This window comes from Pogona vitticeps, chromosome 3 (genome assembly GCF_051106095.1).
Source record: "Pogona vitticeps strain Pit_001003342236 chromosome 3, PviZW2.1, whole genome shotgun sequence".
In the NCBI taxonomy this organism is placed as follows: domain Eukaryota; kingdom Metazoa; phylum Chordata; class Lepidosauria; order Squamata; family Agamidae; genus Pogona; species Pogona vitticeps.
In genome coordinates, this window is record NC_135785.1 from 264381594 (window position 1) to 264404647 (window position 23054).

Here is a 23054-nt window from a genome sequence, read left to right on the forward strand (position 1 = left end):
TTTATCACGCTGCTCTTTAGGACGATGCTCAGGGATGTTTCGTTCTCGACCACATTAGCATGTTTCCGGGTTTGTGAATCTGAGAAGTACGTAATTTCCGGATCGTGTGCTGCACCACGGTGCTTCCGTGGGCAACTCCTGGATGGAGGCTGCACGGGGGGCCCGGGGGGGGGGCAGGGCGGTTGTGTGCCTTCAAAGCAGCAACACCCCCCCCCCAGGAAATGCGGAGCCCAAAGAGAGCTGTGATGTTGACCTGTGTTCCCCCAGCTGCAGCAGGGGTGGGGCTGAGATGCTTCTTTTCCTGCCGATGTGGCCGAAGGGGTCCGAGGGACGCCCCCTCTGCCTTGCGCTTCTATTGCTTTTTCCTTGTGTCACTCGGTTACTACGAGGACTGCTGCTTTTTTTTAGTGGGGGGGGAGTTCGATTCGGGGTGGTGGTGTTGGGGGTCTGGGGGGGGGGTCTTCCAGCTGGGTTTGCCAGGCCTTTTCTCATCTTCCTGTTTGCTTTCATTTCTTCTCTCTCACTCCCTTTTTTTTCTCTGTCCTGCAGAGAAAAATGTCCCTGGGACCGAGGTCTGGCTGGCCTCAAATGCAGGGGGTGGCCGGAGTGGGGTGGGGGGTGTTGATGACTGTTTCCTTTTTTAAGGGGTGGGGGCTTTGCTTCCCTAGAAATCCCTCCTTATTTCAAGGGGGAGACGAAAGGAAAAAAAAGAGGAAAAGATTTCATACTTTGTTATTGGAATTGTTTATTTGGAAATAAAAGGAATTCATGCAAACCAGGAGGTCTGGGCCTCATGTTTGACCCCCCCCCAAAAAAAATCAGTCGAGAAGAATTAATGTTTTTGAATCTGAATAAGAGGTGATCCATTCTTCATTGAAGATCCTTCTCCCTCCCTCCCTCTTCCCCTTTTTGGCCTTTCTGCCCAAGCATTGGTTCAAACAGCAAAGAATCTTGTGCCCCATTCTCAATGTCCTTGTTACCCTAAAGGTAACTTTTCCAAGCACTTCTGGAGGTATGTCTGGGATTGGGTTTAAGGAGAGCGGCCTCCCTTCCGGAGGACCGACCCCTGGTCTTAGAACGACGCACCCCAAGTGCCAAAAAACCCCAGGGCCTCAACGTCTCCAGCTCTTGACCAGGTGGAGAAAGCAAAGACGGAGAGGCTGCTGTGTGAACTTCCAGGGGACTTGGAGATCCGGACGAATCGGAGACCGTGGGGGGTGGCCGTCCATTCGCAGAGGAGAACACCTGCAACAGGTGGGAAAGGGGGAGATCCGGAATGGTTTCCTACTGAGCAGGAGGGTCCCTTTGTGACCTCTGGGGAGGCTGAGCCTTGGAGCAACTGGAGTGTAAAATCATTATATTCGTGAAGGCTTTCACGGCCAGGATCTAATGGTTGTTGTGGGTTTTTGGGGCTCTTTGGCCGTGTTCTGAAGGTTGTTCTTCCTAACGTTTCGCCAGTCTCTGTGGCCATGGGCATCTTCAGAGGGCAGCACTCTGTGCTCTGGTGTAGTTGGCTTTGGGAGTGCAGTATTTATGGCTGAACAGATAATCTCCTTAGCACAACAATACACCCACAACAATACACACTAATCACCCATCTACAGAAAAAGACAAAGGCCTATCTCACAGCCATAAATACTCCACTCCCAAGCCAACTACACCAGAGCACAGAGTGCTGTCCTCTGAAGATGCCCATGGCCACAGAGACTGGCGAAATGTTAGGAAGAACAACCTTCAGAACACGGCCAAAGAGCCCCAAAAACCCACAACAATCAATGTAAAATCTTTCTTTCGATAGTGTTCATGCTTGCACTTTTCAGTTTATCGATACCCTAAAGTCCAGTCAAGTGGCATTCTGGGATGCAGACTCTTGTGGCTGACATAAACTATACCTTAGCTTCCCTGAACAGCCCCGAGCGGCTTCCTCACAGGCTAAGATCTACCGTTTTCTTCCTGGAGGAGTTCTCAGTATATCCACGTCTGGCCACGTGGGGGCAATCCTGCAAGGGTTACCGGGATAAGTCACGTTCTGAAGTGAAAACTCTTGCGCCATTTACTCATGTGTTTTTTAAATTATGCATTTAAAATATTTCTATCCAGCCTTTCTCCTTAAAAGGGACCCACGAATGGGGTGGTATTGAAATGTAATTAAATCATAGATTTATTTGCATTTCAGTTCTACCACATTAGGGTAGCCACTCCGGGCGGTTCACAATAAGCATCATTGGTAATTATTAATAGTTTCTGACAATTATGTGCCAACAAGTGGATAGAGACTTGGGGTGACTGTCCCACCAGCGTTTTCCAGCCTGAAGTCCTCAGAAGTTTTTTTTTTCCCAGTTCCTCACACTAGTGATGCTCTAGAACCACGGCTGCACAGATGGCAGGGCATGCACTCAGATGCTTTTAGCAATTCATCACAGGGCATTTATAATGTCTGGTTTTGCCTGGATTCTCACCAGGAGTGGCAAATGGCTCAAAGTGAGGCTATTGTCTTCTGACCACATCACGAAAAGACAGGATTTGCTGGAGGAGAAAAAAAAATAATACCGGTAAAACTGGAAGAGGGCAGGAAAAGAGGAAGACTAAACATGAGAGGGATGGTCTCCATCAAGGAACCCCCGACAGGCTTGAGTTTGCAAGACCAGAGCAGGGCTGGCTGTTCATAACCTCCTCTCACCCACACTCTTGAATGTAGGCACACACGCAGGCCTCCAGAGGGCACCAGAGAGCTGCGAGGGGCTCCATTGACGCCATCCAGGGATGTTCACAGAACTCCTCGCCTCTTCTGGGTGACCAGCCGGGTTCCAGGGCGGTTTGGAAAGCAGGATTCAAGCAAGGAAGGACGAGGGGCATGCGGGAGCACAGGTTTTTAATAACTCTGGATACTAGTCTAAAGGAACCCGAGGGCACCAAAATACAAAGAGGAAGCGGCGGGCAGCACTCTATAAATAAATGGAGTTTATTGCTCAGTACATTATTTAAGGTTTATTTTATGTTGGATGTACACCACCCAGAGTCCATCACTAATTGGGCAATATACAACTGGAAGGAAGGAAGGAAAGAAGGAAATAGGTGCCAGTGCTTCTCAGCAATATTAACTCCTTCCTTCCTTCCTTCCTTCCTTCCTTCCTTCCTTCCTTCCTTCCTTCCTCAAAATCAAGGCTTACAGCAGGATGGCATATGGCCCTCACTTCCTTCCTTCCTTCCTTTTCTTGAAAGCATAAACTTCCTTTTAGAAAAAAAAATCATTTTATTGGAAGAGGGTTTATGCTCCTGCCGAAAAACTTCTCAACGGTTAGAGCAGTACGACGACGGAACCCCTGACCTCAGGATCTGGCGGAGAGCCCTCCAGCGCTGGAGCCCTTCAAGAGAAATGTGGAGGACCATCCGTCCGATCTGCTTGGATTTGTGTTCCTGCATTCATTACTCACGGGGGGGGGGGAGGGCTGGCCTCGACGGCCTTAGAGGCCCCTTTGAACTTTTATGATTCTAGGAGTCTATAAATTTTCCTAGAATTCCCCAGCCGGCAGGGTCACCCGGAAGGGACGTTTCTTCCTCTAAGGAGGAAGAAAGTGTTGTGTTGCAGGTGCCTGGGTGTTTTCCACATTTGGGGGAGTCCAGGCACCCCGCCACCCCACCCAGGGGATCCATAACTGCTCAGACATTCGAGGATTCTCCCTCTGAGCTGCTCATCCATGGCACGAGTTAAGCTGCCAGAATGCAAATGTGTGCCACAGAACACTAAGGTTGGTCAGCATAATAATACCCACAGGCTGAGTGTTAAGCGCTCCGTCCCTTAGCAACACTGCTATAACGGAGCCAGGGCTTGCAGGATTGAAGCCTCCAGCCTTTCTGAAGAGATTAATCAAGGAGATCTCTCCTCCCACCTTCCTGTTCCCTCCAGTCTTAGCTGCTATCCTTGCACCAGCTGGGAGAGGAAATTTTTTTTAAGTATTTGGAAATGGTTGGGTCTTGAATGCGCCAGTTAAAGCTATTGACTTCACAAAATACCCGCTCTTTACTTGTCGGTATTGACCAATCCTGCTGTGTGCATTTTTGCACTTTCCAGGTGGGCTGGATGTTGGCTCTGGAGACTGTCGCGATGAGCTGCTGCATTTCCAAAGCTACCCCCCCCCCATTTGGTTGGGTCCCCTTTCAGTTTCAGTCCTCTGTGCGGAATTTGATGATGGAAGCCAGGAGCGGATCCCCAAACAGCAAACACAGTAAAGGTGGTCGGCATTGAACTATTGGACTCCCGGAATTCCCCAACCTCTGCACACCCTAGTTCTGCATGTGGCGAGCAGTTCCAAAGGGCGAAACCTTTATTTTATAATGATGCCCTGAAAGTTTCTTGAGGCTGCATAATGTTTGCATTTATGTACACATTGACAGCTTAGGTATAAGTGGCGGGGCAACTTTAAACCACCAGCAATATGTCCCAGATATACTGTCTACTCCTGCATTGGTCTGCTAGGGAGACCCCCCCCCCCCGTAAGCAGCGATGAGAGGCTTTGCCAGGGCCCCGATCCATTCTGCTTCTCTCTCCATTCCCTTCTAAGCAGCCCAGCGATCAGTCCTGTAATGAACCCAGCCAGGTGTTATCCAAGCCAGGGTTTCGCTCTTCAGGTATGTCAGGCTACACCTCCATCATCCCTTGCCAGTGCAGCCACTGGCTAGGCTGCTTGCGGATGATGGGAGGTGTAGGCCATGGCATCAGTAGGCAGCTGGGCCATCTGTTTCAGGGAACCACTTAAACTGCTCTATTCCTTAGCCAGCAGAGCCTCCTGTGAGATCTCTAGGCAGCCTCTCCCCTCCGACTGGACCCGTCCATGGACTGATGTCAAGAAGCAGCGAGAAGGGGACCTCGGAAGGCCATCTAGCCCAACCCCAGTTCCACATCCTTCTGAACTTACAAGCAAATGAGTCAGGAACGTTGCAGGCAGCAGGAAAGGGTGGCCCCGCCTTGATTTTATTTTACCTTCCATGTTTTGCACTGCCCTTTGTCCAAACAGACCTCATTGCACCAGTGCTGGAATAACGCCAGGAACATCCCAAGAAAACCAATTCGGGTAGCCTCACGCGAGCCATAAATTGCAGAGATCGCAGCCTACACAACGGCACAAGCAAGCAGAGGCTGCACAGAATCGATTACAGTTTTTGAGCATTGTGTTGGAAATATGAAGGATGTATTGTATCTTGTTCATTCCCACTTTGAAAGGGGTGAAAAAATGCCCAGGAAAATATAAGAAGATAAAATAGCTTATTTCCCAAACATATTCAAAATACACTAACGTGGCTATGTTGTGATGTAGGAGTTAATTGCTGGATTATGACCCAGGAGACTTGGATTCAAATCGTGAGCCAGCCCTGAAACTCACCCGGGCTAGTCACACTCTCTCAGGCTGACTCCTCCTTACAGGGCTGTCGTTGTGAGGATAAAGAGGGGATGGGTGGAAGGTGGTGGTGGTCTACAGCAGTTTATTCTGCTCACTGGAGAAAAGGCAGCAGATCAATGCGACCGATAGCAGATCATAACCAAACCGTAAAGACCAGGCCAGGCTTTTCAAACTCCAGGACTACAACCTCCATCTTCCCCAACTAGGAATGGAAGCCAGGAGCAGTCTATGTGAATTGGGAGCTCTGGAGGTGTGCAGGCTGTTGTTTTGGAACTACAACTCCCAGGGTTCCCCAGGCAAGAGCTCCCCCCCCCAGACCACCTTGTCTGTGGAATTCAGGGGTGTATGGTCTAAAAACAAATATGGGTCACCTTAGTTAAAAGCTTTCTTTGAAGCCTCAAATTTACTTGTACCAGGAACAAGGTGTGTATGTGTGTGTGATCTAAAAAAGTAACGTTTCTAATTACGTGGTCCATGATTCCCTTGTAACTCAACCAGTTCCACCCCAGCTCCATAAAAGGGTTCGTTTTATCATCTCTCCCCAGTAGCCAGCTGGATGTGACTGATGGGAACTGTAGTCCCACCCCGACGGAGCGGCTCCCGAGCCTTCCGTGTTCAGGGAGGAGAAGGTCAACCAGCCTCGCCCGACTGGGCAGCCTCCAGATCTCCTGCCGTTGGGCTGATTTCTCTGCCGCCGGAGAAGGTGCCAGGATTTCCCGGGATGGGTGGAGAGGCTCTCAGAGTCGACCACAGCACGCGAGGCCCTCCCTCCTTGACTGGGTAGGGTGGCCCACGTGGCCCTCCAGAGCTCTGAGAGGGTGGGAGGGGGTCTGCGCGAGGAGGGGAGGCTGAGGTTTCTTAAGCTGGAGTGGCTAAATCTCTCCCATTGACCAAATTGGTGGCTTCCATTCATTCCTCCCCATCCCATCTTCATTGTACGGTTGGGAAAGAGAGGGCTTCCTCCCATCCTGACCCCCACCTGTGGGTCCACTTGGAGGGCTGGTGGGAGCTCGGCTCCTCTGGCTGGACGGTGCCCCGGCCCTTATTCCTGGACTCCCAGCTCCCATCAGCCACAGCCTACAGCGGGAAGTGCCGGGAGGTGCTGTGGAACCTCCCCTTCTTCTTCTTCTTCTTCTTCTTCTTCTTCTTCTTCTTCTTCACAGCCAGCCTTGTGGCGTTTCCTCATCCCAGGGTGTGGGTACCTCTTGACAGGAACTCCACAAGGATGCAAGTTGCCCGTGGCTGCTGTGGGTGGCACGTGGCTGGAGCAGGAGGTGGTGGGAGGGGGGGCTGCCCAGGGCATTGGGCCACCGGGGTGCCAACTGGCATCCGGGACCTGATCCTGCTCTGAGGCTCTTCTAGAATGCCAACGAGCCACTCACCCCCGCCCGGCCCGGGCTGGGTGTCCTGTTACTGTTTGAAACCTTGTGTGTTTCAGAGAGTTAGAAAAATTAAAGCGGGTGCAGAAAAAATTGCCCTAAAGCAAAAGGTACTTTTAAAACTTGTGGGTCGAAAACAACAACAACAACACAAGTTTACAGAAGTCGTTTCAAAGCAGTTTTCCAGCTCCTGCAGAGCAAAGGTTATAAACAACCGTGGCAACTGAGCAAAGCTTTTGGTTTTTATGATTTGTCAACTTAAAGAGATGAGTTTAGTGTGAATAACAGGTGAAGGAATGGAGATTTGTACAGTGGACCCTTGACTTACAGACTTTTTGAGTTACAGACTTCTCTGGCCGCAAAATTTAGGTTTGACTTGCAGACTGAGATTTGACTTACAGACCAGAAAAAAAACCAAAATGGAACAAAAACGGCCTGTTACGGGATTAATCGGTTTTCAATGCACTGTAGGTCAATGGAGACTTGACTTACAGACTTTTTGACTTGAGAACCGCCTTCCAATACGGATTAAGTTCTCAAGTCAGGACCCCACTGTATAACCTTATAGCACCCTCTTTTGGGAAGGGTAAATCCAGGAAAGGTAGGTTTGTTGTTCTTTTTGTTGTTTAGTCGTTAAGTCGTGTCCGACTCTTCATGACCACCAGGGACCAGAGCACGCCAGGCCCTCCTGTCTTCCACTGCCTCCCGGAGTTGGGTCAAATTCATGTCAGTTGCTTCGATGCCCCTGTCCAACCATCTCATCCTCGGTTGTCCCCTTCTCCTCTTGCCTTCACACTTTCCCAACATCAAGGTTTTTTCCACGGAGTCTTCTCTTCTCATGAGATGGCCAACGGATTGGAGCCTCCACTTCAGGATCTGTCCTTCCAGTGAGCACTCAGGGTTGATTTCCTTCAGAAAGTGGATAGGTTTGTTCTCCTTGCAGTCCAGGGGACTCTCAAAAGCCTCCTCCAGCACCACAGTCTGGAGGACTGTCTCCTCAAACACATGCTAGTGTTTGACTAGCAAAATAACTGGTAGATGTAACCTCCTCAGGGAGTGAGAGCTGGTCGAATCGAGGTGCTTGCAAAACTTTGACTCCTGGGCCAGGACTTAGAATAAAGGCAAACCGAAAAATGTGTTTTCTGTTATGTTGGAACATCTAGTTGCTTTCCTACTACGGTCAATCCTGGAGGTGTTTATGGTTGGTGTTGGGTGGCTCAAGGTATAAATATAATTTATTGATTTATTTGTTCAACTCACATACTACTGCTCATCTGGTCTGCGGCCACTCTGGGCAGTTCACAACCCAAAAGCAATCCAAAGAAAAATCATACTGTATAATACAAATCAGTTAGAAAATAAATACAACAGTTTCAAAGAATATAAAATGCACTGTAAGAATTCTATAATCGAAAAAAAGAGGAAGTGAACGAGAAAAGTGTGTGCATGTGTGTAATAATATGCATACAGGATAAGAAAGTTATTTCCTTTAATATATTTAATACTTTTAATAAATTATAACTTATTAAAAAGTTTAAAATAAAGTTATAATGCTTTTTCTTTTTTAAATGGCCGTGTTTAGGCTCTTACGATCTATTATATTTGGATGCCAACGTCATGTTCATTCTCTCTACAACTTCACGTTTTATAGTTCCAAGCCTGCCACTGTCTGGATGGAGACCCCGCCTGCCTCTCTCTCTCTCTCTCTCTCTCTCTCTCTTTTTAACAAGTTGCCAGGACAGATGTTTTCCCGGTTTGCGCGGTTTTCTTCCCAGCTGCAAGATCGCTCCTCGGAGGCCGGACCCGCGCCCGGGAAGTCCGCCGCTTCCGACCCCGGGGACAGCCTGCGCGCGATCCTACAGCAGCCAGGAGCGAGGGAGGGACGGGGGGCGTCGGCATCGGCGGCCCCACGGCTCCGCCTCGGAGGGAGGCAGGGAGGGAAGGAGGGCGCGCCCAGTCCCGCCCCGCCGAGCGCAGCAGCCGCGCAGGCGAGGATCGCGCCGCGCCGCCAGGCGGTAAGGAAGCTCCGGATGGGCCCCTTTCATGGGGGGGAGAAGGGAGGGGGGCAGGAGGAGGAGGAGGAGGAATTTCAACTCCCCGGGGATTCTGGGGGTGGTGATCCTAAAACGAGAACGCCACCAGCCCCGCGAGCCCCCCCTCCCGACCTGCGCCCGAGCTCCGCGCACGCGTGCGCGCCCCCTCCCTCCCACGGGGAGCCGGGACCTCCTTCTTGCGCGCTTGTTTTCTCGGACGGCGGAGGCGGGGCGGGGCAGGCAGAAGTCTAACCGGGGAAGCTGCGCCGGTTGAGAGCCTCACGCGCTGGCCGCGGGGAAACTCTCGCCCGTCCGCGATGCCCGGGAAAGCCTCGGGGTCGGGCCGGGGGGGGGTCCCGGGTTGCCAAAAGCGGAGCCCGGAGGGTTCGCCCCCCACCCCACCCCCGCGCCCCGCTGGCATCCCTTTGGGGGGGGTGGAGGAAGAAGCCGGAGCTCGCCTTCCCCAGCGACGGGGCCGCGGATCCTCCTCCAAACGCGCTCGGCTACGACAAAGCCCATCATCCCCCTGCCACCGCGGCCAAGTCGCAGCTGGCGGGTCAGCCGGTGGGGACCTCGCGGGGGGCCAAGTGCCTGCCTTTGGAGGGCTGGGGTGGCCGCATCTCAAGGCCGGCCGCGAGGGTTGCGCGGCTAGCGGAGCGGAGCTCAGGATTGCGGGGAGGCGGCGGTTGCGCGGCGCCAACCGCGGAGACGAGCAAACAACCCCCGGTCAGGCAGAACGCGAAGCCGAGCAGGAGGGAAAGGACCGCCGCGATGGGGCCAGCCGGGCCTCCAGTGGCAGGGAGTTCCAAAGTCTGGGAGCAGCCCCCCTTCCTCCCGGAAGGCCCGCCCCCAATGGCGAATCCGGGCAGAGAGAAATCCTGGCTTGAAAGAAACGAAGGGGAACCGAAAGCCCCTTGTGCAAAATCCGAAAGGAAGGCGGGGAGAGGCAGTGACCCAGAAAGGTCACAAAACCAGGTGAGTTTCAAAGTCCCCCCCCCCCGCAGGCTTCTGCTTCTGGCTGGGCATTGGGGGGGCGGGTAGAGGAGAAGGAGCAACATGTAGTTAGGATGCTTTTGTGACTATTTTGCCAGGCCCCCCGGCTCTGCATTGCGCCCCCTCCCCCCGCCTGAGGAAGAGCACCTGGTTTCTCACCTGGTCCCGTGACTATCCTAACTTTCAGGTGTTTCCCCTTTGACTGCCCCCCCCCTGCGAAGGGAGTATCCGCCTCTGTGGGGGGGGGGCATCTGTGGCCCCAGCAAGGTGGGCTGCCCTCAGTCTGTTGGGATTTCCGTTGCTCCGAGACTCCTCGGCGGGCCTGCAGGGAGGCATCTTTTATTAAGTAATTTTACACCGTTGGGGTTGCTCGGGGGATCTCTAAAACCCACTTTCAGAGTCCAGGGAGTGAATCTGAAATAGCCCTGGGGGTGGGTGTCAGTGCTGTGTGCCCCGGGGGGGGGACAGCTTGAGGAGCTTCGGACCAGAGATTGTAACTCTGAGCATCCTTTAGCCGACCTGTGGGCACCGTGGGCTGGGGGCCTCCCAGTTCAGAAAAGTAGGAAAAATAAAATTTCCAATTTCTGACTTGGTCACAAAAAATTATTCTGTCACCCAGCCCTCTTAGCTAATTAACAAGTAGCAATTTGCACACATGGTTTCTCCCTAACCAAGCATTAAAAGAGGTACTATAGGATTCTGTCTTATCTTCTTAATGCTTCAGAGCTACAGGCCTTAAAAAACGGAGCTTTTAAGGAGAGCAGCGGTGTGAAAATATTTTAAATAAACAAAGACAGTTTCATGGTTCATTGAGCTGCAGACTCTGACGGCTTCTCTGGGTCACCTGAGGTTGCTTTCAAATAAAAAAATGTTCCAACGTGAAAAGGAAAAACCGGCAGAAGGTAAAGGGCATCTTTTAAGCAGTGAGGTCTGCTCTCCACCCCCCCCCCCGTGACTCCACTGTGGAGCTGGGAAATGTGTGTGTGTTTTATTTAATTTTCTCTCCCACAATCTTTTTTCCTCCCCTGCCATGGCAGCAGGATGATTCTGGCATGAAAGAGAGAGAGAGAGAGAGAGAGAGAGAGAGACTTTTCCAAACTCTGCTTCAACATTGGTCCCCACCAGTTGTGATTTTCTGCTGATGTTGCTCAAGTTGGCTAAAGCATATGGGTGGGTGGGTGCGCAACAGTCTGGATACTTGTCGGACCCCCCCCAGCCTTGCCATCTCTCGAAACGCATTTCTGTCGTTTGACAGATGAGTCGTTTCCTCTGAAACAAAAAGCAAAGTTTTAAAAAGTGCACTTGATTTGATCTTTACCTACCTACCTAAGGTTTTAGTGAGTGGTATATTTGGGAGTGAGAGTTCGTCCTTCCTGTGTTGCGTCCAAAAGCTTTTCCCCAGAAAACAGTCCTTGGGGAGCTCAAGGTAAACCTGCTCCTCTGGCCTAATCAGTAGGCATCCTTCAGTCTCGAGAGACACGATGGTAACGTGCTCTGTATGGAGGACTTGGAACAGCATCTTGTGTGGCTGAGAAGGCCAATTCAAGAGTGACAATCCCTTCCACACTGAAGACAGTCTGTCCCCTGTCCAGCTCCCTGATTTGGCTGCTTTCAGGACTGACTCTTGGCCTCGGCCTGCTGGACGAGGGTCTCTTCAAATTGGGAGGGGCCGTAATGCACCGCCTGCCTCCAGGCTAAACACTCAGAGGTCAAGGTTTCCCATCTGTGGAGGTCCATTCCTAAAGCCTTCAGATCCCGCTGGCAGATCTCCTTGTATGGCACCCCTCTGGGACGATTTCCCTGCACTCATTCTCCATCCAGGAGATCCTTTGGAATCTGGCCGTGAGCCATTCTCACGACATGCCCGAGCCAACATAGACATTGCTGTTTAAGTAACGTATATATGCTAAAAATTCCAGGTCGTTCTAGGACTACTCTATTTGGAACTCTGTCCTGCCAGGTGATCCCAAAAATGTGTCGGAGACAACGCATATGGAAGGTGTCCAGCTTCCTCTCCTGCCGTGCACAAAGGGTCCAGGACTCACTGCAGTACAGGAGTGTGCTCAGGACACAGGCTCTATAGACCTGGATTTTGGTATATGTCGTCAGCTTCTTATTGAGCCATACTCTCTTATGTGAGTCTAGAGAACATGGGAGCTGCTTTGCCAATGCGTTTATCCAGCTCGACATCTAGGGAGAGAGTGTCAGAGATTGTTGAGCCAAGGTACACAAATTCATGAACAACCTCCAATTCTTGTGTGGAGATGGTAATAGAGGGAGGTGAGTCCACGCCCTGGCCCATGACTTGTGTTTTCTTCAGGCTGATTGTTAGTCCAAAGTCTTGGCAGGCCTTGCTGAAACGATTCATGAGTTGTTGGAGGTCTTCAGCAGAGTGGGCAACAATGGCTGCATCGTCTGCAAAGAGGAAGTCCCGCATGCATTTCAGTTGGACTTTGGTTCTCGGTCTCAGTCTAGAGAGATTAAAGAGCTTTCCGTGTGATCTAGTCTGGAGATAGACACCTTCTGTTGCAGTTCCAAAGGCCTGCTTCAGCATGACAGCAAAGAACCAGCTCCCAGCTGGTGCGTTGCTGTCCCTGTGGGACTCCCACCTGTTGTGTGGAAGGATGGAAGGCTCAAGGCCACTGGTAGTTCTCCTGCAGGGAGGGAAGCAAACCTGGCTTTCGTGGGGAAGGGTGTGGGCCTGATTGGAAGGCTGTTCAGGCAGGAGGGGAACGGCGTCAAGGGAGAGAGATCAGGATCCCTCGGAGGGCCCCGCCTCGGCGTCTCCCCATCGCTCTGGCGGCCATGTGGTGGCCAGCAGTGGGGGCAGGTGGTGCCAGGCGCCACACCATCTTGGCTGGCAGGCTGCGGCTCTTCCGGGCAGAGCGGCAGAATGGAAAGTGTACTGCTCTGTGCTTGTACGGTCAGGCGCATCATATCGGAGATGATCACCCATCCAGAAGCCACACAACGCCCCAGTGAAGGGTTGCTTTCTGCTACCCTTGCCTGCCATGAAAGGAGAACGCAGAACAGGTGATCCGGTGGCTACTTGTGTGTATCTGAGATGAGAGGAAAGCTATCTATCTGTCTGTCTGTCTGTCCATCCGTCCGTCCGTCCGTCTGTCCGTCTAGCTATCTAGCTAAGACACACAGGGATGGAAAGGCCAGGGTTTGGAAAAGTTACTTAGCTCACAGCCCACCAACATATTATAGTCCAAAGTGTAACCCTTCAAAAAGTTCTGGAAAAGTTGATGTCTGGCGTTGTGGGTGCCGTGTGGAAGTGCCCTGCGTTTCCAGGCCTACAGATGTGGCTATTAGGTTGCTGGTCCACATTTTGTTTTCTGAGAACACTTGCAAAAAACTTGTGTGGCTCCTTAACGGGGGGGGGGGGGAGGACCCAATTGTGCATTGTGGACATTGAGGCCCCACTCTGGGGTATTTATGATGTTCTCCTGGTGCCAAAAAAGCAGGGTGCTTTGATCCAGTGCTCAGAAGAGTTGCTTTCCCCCCCCCCCCCAACCCACCAAGTAGATTCTAAAGGACGTGATAGTGGGGGTGGTGCTGTTATCCCCCCCAAAAAAAACAGCTTTCTTGTGCCCCCCCATTACCTCCCCTGGCCATTCTGTTGTCGGTGGGTCTGGCTGCACATCTGCAGCACATTCTCTTGGCCGAGGCCGAGAAGAAGGGACAGGATTCTCCCTGGCGGAGGAAGTTTGGGAAGAGCAACCCTGGCCACTCCAGTCAAGGGAAGGGGGGGATGTCGCCCCTCCTGCAGGGGAGGGAGGGAGGGGAAAAAAAAGAGAGGCTCTTTGTATGCAGGAAGAATGGGAGGAGGAAAAAAATGCTTTTGCCCCCCTGTCCTTCCCACAGAGACCTCAGTGGCGCTTTTTCTGGGTTGCTCCCTCCCTGCCAAGGGAACCTTGGCTGCCCCCCTGAGATGGGCGGTCAGTGGCGGCTGGGCCCAGAGGAGGTGCCCAATTCTGCGCTCCCTCGCTGGGTTTTTATTTCTGGAAGAACTCCCCCCCCCCGTGTGCGTCTGGCACCCCCACCCCCTACCTTCTTCCATTCCCTCCCCACCACAGTAGCTGACCCCTTGATCCAGGCGGAGGACCCTCTTCTCACACCCTCAGGTTGGTTAAAAAGGTGGTGTTTGGCCCTCTCCTCACTTCTCAGAGGGCTGCTTTGTAGGGCAGAGATCTGGGAAGGGAGGGGCAGAACATACAACAGAGAGAGAGAGAGAGAGAGAGAGAAAGAGAGAGAAGGGGGGGGTCATGCATGGCCTCCGCTGGGATGTTTTGGGTCTTCCCCTTCCCTCCCTTTGTGCCCTTTTATGATTCCCAATGAATCGGAGTCTGTTCGTCTTGCCAGGCGGGGAGTTTGGGAGAACAGAGCACCCTTGCAGAGCGTGGCTTGCAATGTTCTCTGCATTTTGCACTGAACAAGAACTCTGGTGCCCTTCCCTCCCTCCCTCCCTCCCTCCCTCCCTCCCTCCCTCCCTCCCTCCCTCCCTTCCTCCCTTCCTTCCTTCCTTCCTTCCTTCCTTCCTTCCTTCCTTCCTTCCTTCCTTCCTTCCTTCCTTCCTTCCTTCCTTCCTTCCTTCCTTCCTTCCTCCCTCCCTCCCTCCCTCCCTCCCTCCCTCCCTCCCTCCCTCCCTCCCTCCCTCCCTCCCTTCCTCCCTTCCTTCCTTCCTTCCTTCCTTCCTTCCTTCCTTCCTTCCTTCCTTCCTTCCTTCCTTCCTTCCTTCCTTCCTTCCTCCCTCCCTCCCTCCCTCCCTCCCTCCCTCCCTCCCTTCCTTCCTTCCTTCCTTCCTTCCTTCCTTCCTTCCTTCCTTCCTTCCTTCCTTCCTTCCTTCCTTCCTTCCTTCCTTCCTTCCTTCCTTCCTTCCTTCCTTCCTTCTATATTGGCAATGTTGTTGTTTAGTTGTTCGGTCGTGTCCGACTCTTCGTGACCCCATGGACCAGAGCACACCAGGCCCTCCTGTCTTCCACAGCCTCCCAGAGTTGGGTCAAATTTATGTTGGTCGCTTTGATGACACTGTCCAACCATCTCATCCTCTGTCATCCCTTTCTCCTCTTGCCTTCACACTTTCCCAACATCAGGGTCTTTCAAAGATTACTATTTATCTATTAAATGGATGATGGAAAGGCTGCTCGGCCGTCTTACTCATCCTTAAAGAAATGGGAGTGCCTGACCACCTTGTCTATCTCCTGAGAAACCTATATGTGGGACAGGAAGCAACAGTTAGAACTGGATATGGAACAACTGATTGGTTCAAAATTGGGAAAGGAGTACGGCAAGGCTGTATATTGTCTCCCTGCTTATTCAACTTATATGCAGAATACCTCGTGTGAAAGCCTGGACTGGAGGAATCTCAAGCTGGAATCAAGACTGCCGGAAGAAATATTAACAACCTCCGATATGCAGATGATACCACTCTGATGGCAGAAAGTGAGGAGGAATTAAGGAACCTCTTAATGAGGGTGAAAGAGGAGAGCGCAAAAAATGGTCTGAAGCTCAATATCAAAAAAACTAAGATCATGGCCACTGGTTCCATCATCTCCTGGCAAATAGAAGGAGAAGATATGGAGACAGTGACAGATTTTACTTTCTTGGGCTCCATGATCACTGCAGATGGAGACAGCAGCCCCGAAATTAAAAGACGCCTGCTTCTTGGGAGGAAAGCAGAGACATCACCTTGCCAACAACAATCCCAATAGTCAAAGCTATGGTTTTTCCTGTAGTGATGTATGGAAGTGAGAGCTGGACCATAAAGAAGGCTTACCGCTGAAGAATTGATGCTTTTGAATGGTGGTGCTGGAGGAGGTTCTTGAGAGTCCCCTGGACTGGAAGGAGAACAAACCTATCCATTCTGAAGGAAATCAACCCTGAGTGTTCACTGGAAGGACAGATCCTGAAGCTGAGGCTCCAATACTTTGACCATCTCATGAGAAGAGAAGACTCCTTGGAAAAGACCCTGATGTTAGGACAGTGTGCAGGCAAGAGGAGAAAGGGGACGACAGAGGATGAGAGGGTTGGACAGGGTCACCGAAGCAACCAACATGATTTTGATTCAACTCTCGGAGGCAGTGGAAGACAGGAGGGCCTGGCGTGCTCTGGTCCATGGGGTCATGAAGAGTCGGACGCGAGTTAATGACTAAACGACAACATCCACGGGGAATCCATTCTTAGCCTCCCCGTGCGGATGCCGAAAAACAAGGATTCTAGTGAAACCTATTTTGAACGAGTGCACACTTGGGGACTTTAGCAGCGGGACTCCCGGTCAAGTGGGACTGAAGTCGCACCAGTGACTCGACTTGGACTGGACTTGGTTTTATTTTGTTGGTTTTTTCCCCCCAATGGCTTGGATTCAGCGTGCAACTTGGAACTCACCCACCCCTTTCTTTTTTCCTGGGGGAAAATAACTTGTTTTTTAAATAGGGACTCAGACTTGGGACTTGGTGCCAAAGACTTGGGACTCGCCAATATCCGTGTGAATCAGTGGATACCGATCCCGTGGATACGGGACTCCTGCTCTATGCATACGGACACAACTCTGGCTGTTGCCTTTTTTTCTCCCTCTGCAAATGGATTCTGGGGAGCTTGGAGAGACCATTTCCCCCCTCCCCCCGAGGTCGAGGCTGTGGTGAAGTTGTTGGGTTGTGCGGTGGGTGCTCTGTCTGCCGGGACAGAACAAACTCAGAGGCTGGGTCTGGTTTTTTTTTAATTTTTTAATTTATTTTATTAGATTTATACCCCGCCCATCTAGATGGCCTGTGAGCTCTTTGAAGGAGGGAAGGAGGGAGGAATAGAGGAGCGAACCAAAGGCAAGAAGCAGGCTTGGGAAAAGGTTCCTTTTCAGGACTACAGTGCCCAGAATCCACCAGCTCCAGAAAGGAGCTCTCAGAAACAGAGGGCTGCTGTTGTTGTGATCGAGGCCAGGGCAGGAAGCTTGAGGAAAGCAGATGTGGCTCAGAGCCAGGGAATTCTCACCAGCCCTCGGTAGAAGAACAGGGTCAGAAGGCAGGGGGGGGGTGTTGGAGAGCGAAAAAGGGCCGAGAGTATTTATAGCAAGGTTTCACTGGCAACGGAAAGAGGGGGAGGGAGCGCCCCCCCTCCCCGCAGAAGAGTGGGACTTGATGAACTTAGATCCCAAGCCCTTGATGTTTGCAATTAATGAGAAGAGGCGATTAAGGGGCCGGTGAAAGAAAACCAGACCAAATCTACAGACTGCCCACTTCTGTAGTCCAAGGGGGGTGGGTGGGAAAAAAAACACAACTTTTTTTTTTTTTGCAAGCGCTTGGCTGCAGGCGGGGGAGAAGGGCCGGGGCTGTTTCAGGGTCGTGTCCGAAAAGGGGCACCTCTCTCTGGAGGCCAGAAATTTATGGAAGCTCAAAGCGGTCAGTGGAAATTTACTGCTAGGAATTCTCTTGGCAGGTCCCGGGCCAACGGGTAAATGGGCCAGCCGAAAAAGCACGAGCCACAGAGAGAGAGAGAGAAATCCTTTTGTCCAAAACGGTGTTCTTCCCACACAGGGCTGAACGTGTGATAGAGCAAAGAGGAGGTGGGTGAAGGTATCCGGAAGGAAGTCTGTTTAGTTGGAGAACATTTTTTTGGAGGGGGGGGAAGCTGAGGACTCCCCCAGAAGCTATTATAAAATCGCTTTCTGGAAGTCCGCTATCCTCTCATTCCTGTTTCTCCCATGTCCACACCTGGGCCGGTGCATAAAGATAAACTGGGCCATTGCAACTGTGACTCACTAAAAAATCCATGTCCCGGACTTTTTTTTCCTGAAGGTTAAACCACTTCTCCTGGATCTCTTTGCTAGGAGGGAACCAAGGGATTCTCGGCGTCCTGCAAATGATGCCTATTTCAAACAATTGTACAGTATTTTTAATTAGCTGCATGTGTCAAAGTCTACAATCGTATCCCTTGCAGTAGGACCAAGAATACATCGCGTTGTACATTGTGCATGTTCCCAAAGCCACTGTTCAAGTTTTTTGTTTGTTTGCTTGCTTGTTTTGGCAAAGAATATGTTCTGGGCCAGCTGTGATCTGACTTGATTTCTGAGCCTGCCCACTTCAGAAGCCAATCAAGGGAAAAAGAATCAGCTTTCTGTGTTTTCCCAAAGGCTTTCACCGCCGGGATTCGATGGTGGTTGTAGGTTTTTTCAAAGGCTGTCTGGCCGTGTTCTGGAGGTTGTTCTTCCTGACGTTTCGCCCGTCTCTGTGGCCATGGGCATCTTCAGAGGACAACCAGCTTTCTGCTGTTTGTGCATCTCAAAGAAAGCCCTTTGTTTGCTGTAATCCTGGACTTCTTTTTGAGAACAGGTTATAAGAAGTAATGCAGGTCTTAGAGCTGGCAGGACACACAATAACGGGCTCAAGTTACAGGAAGCGGGGGGGGGGGGGAGTTTTTAAGGACTTCGTAAAGGTTTCCAGGGAGGGAGTTAGACAAATCTTTTAGCATCTTGTGTTGAATTATTCAGAAACACCAGGCACAGTCAAAATTGTAAAAAAATTGACTGGTATTATAGAGCAGATACAAGTTTTAACCCAAAACCTAAGTACCTATTAAATATTATTACAGTATTATTTAATTTATATGCCGCCCACACTACCCAAAGGTCTCTTGGTGTTGTATGTATGCTGTTCCTAATATGGCCGGGTTTTTGTGGCTCTAATGGTGTGATTTCTGAGACTTGCAGCCGCTTATAGCACTGTGTGAAATTTCTTGATATTGTTCCCAAAGTCCCGATGACTGTGGGGACCACTGGAGTGTGTTTCTTCCAGAGGCGAGATATTTCGATGGCCAGGTCTCTGTCCTTGATTAGTTTTTCCAATTCTTTATTTCAACTCTGGCATCCCCTGGAATTGCAATGTCAATGATCTGCACCTTTGGCCATTCCAAATTTCATTTGCATATCTCCACTAAATATTTGCACTGTATTTATCAGTGATTCTGTCTCTGGGATTTTTTGAATATAGTTTTAGGTCATCCATATATAAAGGATGATTGATTTTTTTTTCCAGCTTGTTCTGAAATGTGGTCGCCCAATCCAGTTTTTATTTAAGATTATTGACATAGGGTTGAGTAAGATGTTAAACCGCAGTGGTGACCAAGAATCGCCCTGGATACTAACATCATCATCATCATCATCATCATCATCATCATCTTCTTCTTCTTCTTCTTCTTCTTCTTCGCAGTATTGTTGTCATTATTGTTGTGATGATGATTCAACCTTCTCGCTGCCAAGCCAATTCCCCACTTTCCTGGCTCATCATGTGGGGCCTTTTCCCGGCTGTGTTCCGGAGGAGGGAGGTCCAGAGAGAGAGAGAGAGAGAGAGAGAGAGAGACTCGTGGGAAGCCAGCGTGGTTTGGATGACTCACAAGCAGGCAGCACCTCCAACGCACCCCGAGCTCCGCCTCCCCATCCGTCCTCTGGACACTGAGTCAGCAGTCAGACCGTTGAACGCTGGCCGCAGAGCCTCACCGGTCAGAAACTGCACCCACGTTCTCTGGTTTGAAAGGCCATCCATTCCTCTCTCTCTCTCTCTCTCTCTCTCTCTCTCTCTGTGTGTCTGTGTGTGTGTCTCTGTGTGTGTCTTGGCTGAACATCAGCGACTGCCTAGTCTGTGTGTGGGCTGGTCTGTTAGTAACCCAAGAGTTTGCCTTTCTATATATATATAGACTGTCATCTGTAAAATCTCATGTGAAATAAATGGGTAAGCCATAAAAGCATCACAGATCTCTTCGTTTCCCTCTCTTTGTCCCGCCAGACCAAATGACACAGAATGGAAATATATATTTATATATATTTTTATATATTTATATATATATAAAAACCGTAAAAGCATCACAAATCTCTTCATTTGCCTCTCCCTCTTACGAAGAGATTTGTGACACTTTTACGGCTTACCCATTTATTTCACCATGAGATTTTACAGATGACAGTCCACATGTCCAGAACTGTGACGGCCACAGGTTTATGTGGAAGGGGTCAGGGTTATGGGGGTGTTTTTTTAAAAAAAATTACTGAAACCATAAAACAGAAAAAAAGACAACTGTGTTGTTATCCCTGGTGACAAACTTGCAGAGAATTGCTCTAGCGGCAGCTGGCAGGGTCTCAGTCAGGCAAAAGGCAGTCTTTCTGATCCAGAGAGCTGGCTGGGGATGATGGAGGCTGTAATCCAACGCTTGAGGTGGGTGCCGGGTCAGCGGAAAACAGCCTTGCCCTGACGGATGAGCAAATGCAGGCAGGACACAAAGCCTGGGAGCTGGTCCTGATTCTGAGGACATCCTGTGCACCCTGGGGCAGGATTGGAACTCAGGGCTTCCTTGGATCTCCACGTAGGACTCTGCTGTTTTCATTCCTCCGAGTGTTTGTAGAGGAGTTTACGGTAATTATTGCTTCTTTTTATTTCAAACGACGGAGGGGAAAACGTCTGGGCGCTTTTCCGAATGATGGGAAAGCTGTTTGCTGGGCAGAGAAGCCCAGCCTGATGGCTGTGAGGAAGAAAGCGAGAAGACCCGGAGGAGATTTTAAAAAAATAAATTAATTTTGTGTCCTCGTAAATAAAGAAGGGTGGTAAAACTGCAGGGGAAGTTCTGCAATTTATTGAAGAATGATGTCTGTGCTTTGGCGCCAGAGGGAGCTTCAGGACAAGAGAGGAGAGCAGAGGGTCATATTTTATTCAAGCAAGTCAGAAGATTATCCATGGGAAGATTATTCAACTCTTGCAGCAAACAGCATCTCTCCTGAATTTTTCCTTTTTATCTTTATTACGGAGGCCTGTGAAGTAGACGGGTGTAGTGATATTCTCTCTCCATCCCTCTCCCTCTCTCTCTGTGTTTTTTTTTGGGGGGGGGATTGCTTTAAGCCTTTCAGAGAAGCTTTGGGGGAACAAATCTCAGAGGTCAGAGAGGGTGGACAGTGCCTTTGGGCTCAAGGCACTTAAGTCTCAGTAATAAAGAGTCATAATAAAGCCGTTTATTAATAAAGAGGATTGCTTCACAGATACCCTGGACTGCCAGAAAGACAAACGAGTGGGTCCTAGATCAAATCAAGCCTGAATTCTTTCTGGAGGCAGCAAAGGTTGAAACTGAAGATACCTGTGAAGATTCTCAGCCCTCCAGGTGAGGTTATCGGGATGTTGGGTCCGGGCAAATAGGACTCCTTTCTTCTTAGGTTGAAACGTTTCGCTCCTCCTCCAAGCAGCTTCTTCAGTCTGAGGAGAGTTGGTAGGATCTATCCGGGATCTCCTACCAGCTCTCCTGCGACTGAAGAAGCTGCTTGGAGGAGGAGCGAAAGGTTTTAACCTAACAAGGAAGAAGTCCAGTTGCCACGACTCAACTTCCAGATAGTTGACAGTGAAGTTGTTCCACTTTGGGTACCTCCTGAGAAGGCAAGGGATTCTCTGGAAAAGACAATAACATTGGGAAAGGTAGGAGGCAGCAGGAAAAGAGGAAGACCCAATACGAGGTGGACCAACTCCCTAAAGGAAGACACAAGCTTGAGTCTGCAGGCGCTGACCTGGGTGGCTGAGGACAGGACGTGTTGGAAATGGCTCATTCATAGGGTCCCACCATAATCGATCCCGTCCTACCTTCAGGTGAGATGGAGAAGCAGCCTTGGACAACTTACCTTGCCCACTAGCAGCAGCCATCCTTGCGTTTTGTCGCTGCACCATCAGCTTGTAGAGGCTGGAAAGCTTGGAAAAGTTCCTTTTTTGGATCACTGCTCCCAGAATCTCCCAGCCAGCATGTCGGTGGCTGGAGTCCTCGGGGAATTCTAGTGCCCAAAGCCATCCGGTTGACCGATTTCATAGAGCCTGGCTCTGGAAGAGGCCTGGTGGCGTCCATCGGGATCCGGTGCATAGGCATCAAATCAGGGAGCCATCTGCCCGCAGAGCATCTGATCTGCCCTTGAGGTTTGCCCCCCTCCTTGCCGGCTAGCCGTGCCCGAATGGAAGCAGAGGAAGGTCCTTTTGATCGACACCTTCATCTCTGTAACGCCTCGCCATTTTTTTTCATGCATTTCCTGCCTGAGCCAGATCCTGTCTTCATGCATTTCCTGGAGAGGAAATCCCGATCACGCCGTCATTTTATCAGATCCGGCAGTGCCCTGCGGCTGACCTGACAGCTTGCTCTTTTTCAAGCGGTTGGACGAACTGTCCCTTGTTTCCTGCAGTGTTGAACTCACTGCAATAAAGAACTGAAGGGAAAGGCATCGAGGGGGGTGGTGGTGGTAATATGGAGCTGGCTCCTTTTCTCCATGGCTCGAAATAAGAATTATGGGGCATTTCTTGTGGAACTGGAGAGAATTTCAGTGGGCATTTTACCCTCTCGTAGCTATTATGATTGTGCAGATAACCGCTGAAGGCACAAGGGGTGTTCCTCATGGGTACCCAGCAAGAAGGGGCCCTAGGCTCACCTCAAGGCCGAAAGATCTTAGTACATGCTATCTAAATACAAAGATTGGGGCATGATTAGTAAGAAAGCCAGTGGGTATTTAACAGTGGGGAGATAGCCTCTGGGATAAACAGGTATATTCCCTTGAAGGGAATATACTGTGTGCTGTAACAGATGTAAGAGCCTCCATCATGAATAACAATGGTGGAATAACAGGAATGTTAATTAGGCAGAGGAGACTGGTCTTTTTCTGGGACAGTGGTTCCCCACCTTGGGTCCCCAGATGTGCTTGGACTGCAACTCCCAGAAGTCTTCATCATTGGCTGTGCTGTCCAGGGTTCCAGGGAGTTGTAGTTCAAGAACATTGGAGGAACCACTGTTCCAGATGAAGAAGAAGGAAGTGATGGATGTTGTAGTTATAGCACATGTGGTTTGGGGAACACTCATTTAAACAAACAAACAAGCCTCCCAGCCGGTCTCTACTTCCTTTATTTCTTCTTTAAACCTGTGTCAGCCTACTTCCCCCTCCTCTTCCTTTTAGAGGTAGAGATGGTCATGTCTGTAGCTGTGAAATTAGGAGGCCGGGGAAGAAGCTCAGGGCTCTTGCCCTTGGACGGGGGGCGTGGGTTTTTACAGCTCACGGTAGATCCTTTGCCTCCGCTGGAAAATACAGCTAAAAGGTAAATATCTATTCTACTCTTTATTGATCTGCTTTGTCACCTGCCTTTCTCAAAGCGGCCCACAGGATAAGTTCGAAAGGAGGTCAACTTGAAAACGGTACTAAAAATGGTTTCAAAGAAATAAAAATGAATAGAAATGGAAAACGGGGTTCTCCCACCTCT

At 50.5% G+C, this 23054-nt stretch overlaps 1 protein-coding gene across 1 annotated transcript in view; it reads left to right on the plus strand.

Annotated features, from left to right (window-relative positions):
- Window positions 1-9266: 9266 nt before the first annotated feature.
- Window positions 9267-23054, plus strand: part of ARAP1 (ArfGAP with RhoGAP domain, ankyrin repeat and PH domain 1) — a 115504-nt gene continuing 101716 nt past the window's right edge. The window contains 2 exon segments of the mRNA XM_078390560.1: window positions 9267-9786; window positions 20819-20937. The gene's annotated coding sequence lies outside the window, so the exon portion shown is untranslated.